We start from the raw sequence: 5,773 nt of genomic DNA, 5'->3' as shown, positions 1-5,773 counted from the left end.
GATATAAATGTAGATGTAGATATAGACATAGATATATGGGCATAGATATGGATATAGATATAGATAGATAGATATAGATAGAGAGAGATATGTAACTCCAGGATATTGCTTCCAAAACTTTTTTCCTGGGAGGATTTAAAGGATTCCCTGTAAGCTGTCTTAAGAAATTGATGCCTCTAAATTCTTTCCTCTCATGAAGACAAAGCAGGAGTTGACCAAGGTATGAGTTTTTATGGGAACTTAAAGTTGCATACTAGCATAGAAATAAAAAAGAAATAAATAGAAGAAGAAACACTCTTAAATAACAAAACAAAGGGAAAGGATATGTAAGCAAGAAAAAAAAAAGGCATGTTATGAAGTTTAGTTAGATACTAAACCATTGCAGGCCAATAAGGACAAAGTACCTGATCTGGCCAACGTGGCTGGCCTGGCTAAATCCTGTGGCAATCAGTCCTTCAGAGATGGTGCTGCTGGGGAATCTCCCATCTGTACTGATCCCAGGACCATTTTCAAATGCTTTCCATAATTGTACCTTGGAGCCCAGTCTGCAGAGACGTAATACCTACCGAGTCATCCTCACCATTGTGCTCGGTGTCCCACCTATTGTTCATGACAGAAACCAAAGGTTCCCTGCCAGTGTCTTGAGTGTGCACCCCGGCTGCACTGGATGGAGACATGGGAACCAAGTCGTGGGCCCTGGCAACAGCACAGACATGCTTCAGGGCAGGTCACTGTACTCTCTTAGGAAGAAAATGAAAGATCAGTCAGAATCAACCATAGAGCTCAGCATGGCCTTACTGGATATCAAAATGACACAGTCCTATCAGATAAAGAAAATTCTGCAAAGTAGGGAGTGAGCAAGGCAATGCTCCTTCCTCTTTGGAAGTAAAATATGACTCTTAAGGTTACAGAGACATTTAAACATGAATTGTCATCAGCTGTGCACTTTATCGCTTAGACTTTTTATGGACCTCAAACTTTAGAGAAATGAGTTTTAAAACTGTATTCCAAAGAGCTGAGTTCCAAAAGGTGCCTTAAGAAGCAGCCTGAAGGAGACTTGACAGGACAAAGTAGTAAACAGGGAGTCTTACTTTTTTTTCATTCTGCTTCTAAACAAAACAAATCTACTCTGTATCTTGAAGGCCGCTGGCTGAGGGACAATGTCATTAGAAACTGTTTTGAAAATAAATATGCAAATCCTTTGACATTTTGGTTAAGATGTTTTGCATAGCATTTCATACAGTGAGTCACCCCAACAATTTCCAAGGTTTTATTTATAAACCTCATGATAGCTATAGCTTTGAAGTTATATTCATATATAGGAGAAAGACAGAGAAACAGAGACAATGACAGAGATGGAGACACACAGAGAAAGATGGTTCTCTGCCTCAGGAGATTACTGAAAACTCTCTCTACTTTAGGTAATGTCATAACAGAGACATAAGAGTCAGGGAGTGGTGACAAGGTGAAGGGATGATTTCAATGTTTGATGGCAGACAGTGAGGATTGCTTTAACATATAAACAAAAATTGTGAGACCCTGTGAAGATACACTGTTAAAAGAGTTTATTTCTGTGCTGTGAGTAAGAGGGACTATTTCAAGTAGTTCATTGTAAAAAAAAAATGATTTGTGAGAACAAAATTATGACAAACTTAGGGTTAGAGTACAAAACTAGGCATAACTGAGGGTTCTGGAGAGAAAAAATCATCTACTATGGTAAAGTTAATGTGCAAATCTGTGACTTGGCCTAACACAGGATCACCTGAACTGGTGAAAAGCTTGTTGTGAAGACATTCACCTGAAAGCCACAGAAATCTCTCAGGAATCCTTGAACAGAAGCATCAGAGTTGCTAAACATACTTTGGAAAGAGAATGCTCAGATAGAAAGCGAGAGAATCAATTCTCTTTTCACCTGCTGGGAGGCAAAAGTTTATTTTATCTCTACCTGCGTGGTGTTGAGCCCCTGTCTTGCTCTATTTTTTCTCTTTTCACAAACTGTCAACAATAGTCCAGCTCTTTAACCTGATTTTTCATGGCTTCCCATCACTCCTCTGAATGTCTTTTTCAATTTCTGTTTCTACTACCTATGCAGCTGCTTCATATCTCTAGGTGAAATTCACAGGATACCGAGTCTAATTTTCCCAAATAACTCTTTAGATAACTAGGTACTGAACAATCTCATGGCTAACCTTCTCACATGATTAGGTGATGCTTAGGGGATGTTAGCTGTCCATGAGGAACAAGAGACTCATAAGTCCCAAGCAGAGTACAGTGGCAACTGATTCTAGAATGTGGGATGTGGGTGGGACAATTGTCCTTAGCTAGACCGATGAGCATGAACAACCTAACAGAACAATGGGGGGACACAGGCAAAGGGGAAAATAGATTTATATGTGGCAGAGGAAGACAAAAGGAGCACAACCAGAGCACTAAATGGGAAACTGCAACACACTAAAGGATTACATCACAGTAAAACAAAGAATCCACATTATCTTGAAAAAGTAAAATTCTTGCCATATAAAACTTCATCCTGTATAGTGACCTCCATTAGTAGTATCTCATTAATTTCTCATAGGGGACTAAGAAAACCTATGTCATACATACTTTAAGTAAAAAAAAATACACAAGGGAAACAGAAATTCATATTAAAATGTCGTTTCCAATGAAGCAAGATTCAACAGCAATGAGCAAAACAAAGCATTGTATGACTTTTAAAGCTGATTTATTACATAGAAAAAGTAAAAGTTGTTTAAAAAGTCAACAAAAAAGATAAAACATTGCTTTTCATAACAAATAGAATCTAATCTTACTTGTGTAAAATAACTGCCAGTTATTCCTCAATACTCACTTTCATTTTTTTCTTTCTTTTTCTTAAGTGTATTTAATACAGGGTCTACAAGGTCTCACTACATAGATCAGACCCTTAGGGATTCTCCTGTTTCAGCCTCCCAAGCTCTGGGATTACACGCAACCATGTCCAGTCTCATCATCATCTTAGTGTGCCCCAGGGGTGGGGTCGACAAGGCAGGCTGGGCATCAACCTCAGGTCCCTGTGTCTTGTGTCTGCCTAAGCAGAGCTATCTGGCCAGCCTTCCCTTTTTTCTTTAGTGACAAGAATTCAGTTTTTGGAAGAACATGCTAAAGCTGAACTATAAAGATATAGCTAGTGTTATCTTGTAACCAGATTTTATTCAATAACAAAGGGAAATATTTCCAGGTATGGAGGTATACCCCTGAAATTCCAGCACTTGGGAGGCTGAGGAAGGAGGATGGCCACAAGCCTGAGACAAGACTGGAATACACAGTGAGTTCAAGACCAACCTGTACTACCTAGAAAGACCCTAACTCAAAAAAACAAAATATTGTGCCCAACTTTTAGGAAAGGTCCTTAGGAAGTGATGGCCTTATTCCTGATTGTTCTTTCTTGTTATCTGAAACACAGATATAACAGGAATCACTTGACATAAGATTTGAGTCAGGAGACCCAAAGCTATTCTCAGGTTTGATGTATAACTACCAGAATTAGCAGAACCTCCTTTCATATTCACATTGTGCTTTATTGCAGAAAAAAAAACATAAAATTAAAATCAGCAATGCAAGGAGACGGGTAGGCTGAGTCCTGCAGCTAAAGATGAACTTTTTTCTGGGAGCTCTTGAAAGGACATATCTTTCAATCATGAGGATTCTCTTCATCTCCCAAAGATCCTGCCCTTAAAAGCATAAAGGAACCAAAGCAGAAAAGCTGTAAATGCCAATGTAATGGAGCCTAGAGGAATGTAGAGGACGACCTGGAAGAATTGGACAAAGGGCTCTGTACTTCTATCCCACCATGTCCATATCAGTCTTTTATGAATGACTAGGAGGACTAGAATTGGTAGTGACTGTCAGAAAGTATCTAAGTAACACTGACATAAGCAACAGAGCAGAAGTGGGAGTCATTTTCTGTTTTCGTCACAGTAACTTAGCAGCTTATATTAGCACCACGTATTCATTAACTCAGCTCATGTCCCCCTTCAGCTCTCATTCACCTTGAGTTCAGTGAGCATATCTATCATTTCTGCTCTTACCTAAATCAGTAAAATATAGAATGTTGTTTAGCTTAAAAAGAAGAATTCACTTTTTATTATACAATATTCATGTCTATTTAAAGCATATGATCAGATTTACTGCAAGTACCTGGAGGGGAGTTTTAAAAAATTATTGATGAAAGAAAAAAAGAAAAATATATGAGTGGTAAGTGCCAGCAACTCAACTTCTCCAGGACAAACTGCCAAGAGACTGGAAGACAGCAGCCTGAAGAGGAACCAAAGTGGGTGGAGGGCAAATAGCAACTGACAGGGGAGAAGAAGAAAGTAGGATTCATTGCTATGGAAATTATACCTCACTGCTGCACACGGTGGACTATCCCATGCACCAAGAGTAGCTATGTAGCAAACCCAGAGGGGAGGCAGTGAAAACAACCATGCTGCACACTGTGAAATGGAGACTTTACCTGGCATAGGAGAATTTCATGCAGGCAGAGACAACAGTAAAAGCATGAGACAATGCTGTCTGAGCAGCCCCTGGAGTCAGTGGTGGGTGGTGAAGCACAGTGGTACCTGGAACACAGCCTCATTGAGGAGCAGCAGCAGGAAAGGTCATTATTTTATTTCAAAGTGCTTGGAACTCAAAAATCCAGCAGCAGGACTGTCCCAGCACTGCCAGGGGTCAGATGCAACAGACTACGAGCTCTTGGACAACAGATTTAGGGAGATTCTGCTGAAAAGTAGGAGCTGGGGCCACCTAGACTCTGTTCTGGAAGCTGACAAAAGCCAGTCTAGTTACAAAGGATTGGAAGAATCATCCTGTTCTTCCACCAGTAGTGCAAGAAGGCAAGTTGTCATGACCAGTCGCGGGACAAGTGCACCTACCCCACCCTATCAATGGTGTGCCAAAGATAAGCCTGGATGCAGGAGTAATCCTACTGCAGGTTTGACAAGACTCCTCAGTGCAGATTCCTCAGTACAGATCCCTGCATACAGATGCAGCTCTGCCTGGGAAACTAACACAGAACTGGGGGCAACAGAGAAATTTTTTAGCTTTCCTTTTCTTCTTTACTTATCAGACTGTTTTGTTTTCCTCTTTCCTGTTTTTGGGGGGTGTTTGTTTGTTTTAATCTTTGGAGTCAGAGTGCTTTAGGTTTTGAATTTTATTGTTTGGTTTGCTTGGTCTGTCCTGTTTTCTTTCCTCTACTATCTTTCTTGATTTTTGATATGTTCATGTGAATGAATATTATACCTAGACTTTCTGGTTTACCTCAATAGTCTCTGATTTCTCCTTCATTCTTTGTCTCCTTCTCCAGCTTCCCAAAACTCAAGCAATTATCTTTTGTCCTTCATCTTTCCCTCTACTACTAGGGAATGGGAGATAAAAAGGTAGGAAAGGAAAAGAAAAAAATGAGAAGAAAGAGTAAAATGGAAACAAAGCTTTGCAAACAAGGATGGGAAGATCATCAAACAATAGATGATGATCAATTATTTCTAAAATTAGCATTTAAAGGGCTGAGGAGATGGCTCAGTAGAATAAGCGCTTCCCTGGCAACTATTTACTACTTTGGGTTGAAGGGGTTGAAGAGAGGGGAGGGGAATGGGGAAAAAGGTGTCAAGATTTTGTTCCTGTATCATGGGCAGGTTCAAATAGCCTATGATGCTATGATGAATGCGATCATTATGTGCATCGAAGCTGCACGACTAATCTTAGTAAAATTTAGTGATGGCAATTATTATACGCAATT

The sequence above is a fragment of the Octodon degus genome, unplaced genomic scaffold (assembly GCF_000260255.1).
Source record: "Octodon degus isolate 3935 unplaced genomic scaffold, OctDeg1.0 scaffold00196, whole genome shotgun sequence".
Classification (NCBI taxonomy): domain Eukaryota; kingdom Metazoa; phylum Chordata; class Mammalia; order Rodentia; family Octodontidae; genus Octodon; species Octodon degus.
The sequence above is the reverse complement of the archived record's forward strand: the minus strand, read 5'-3'. Positions refer to the sequence as shown.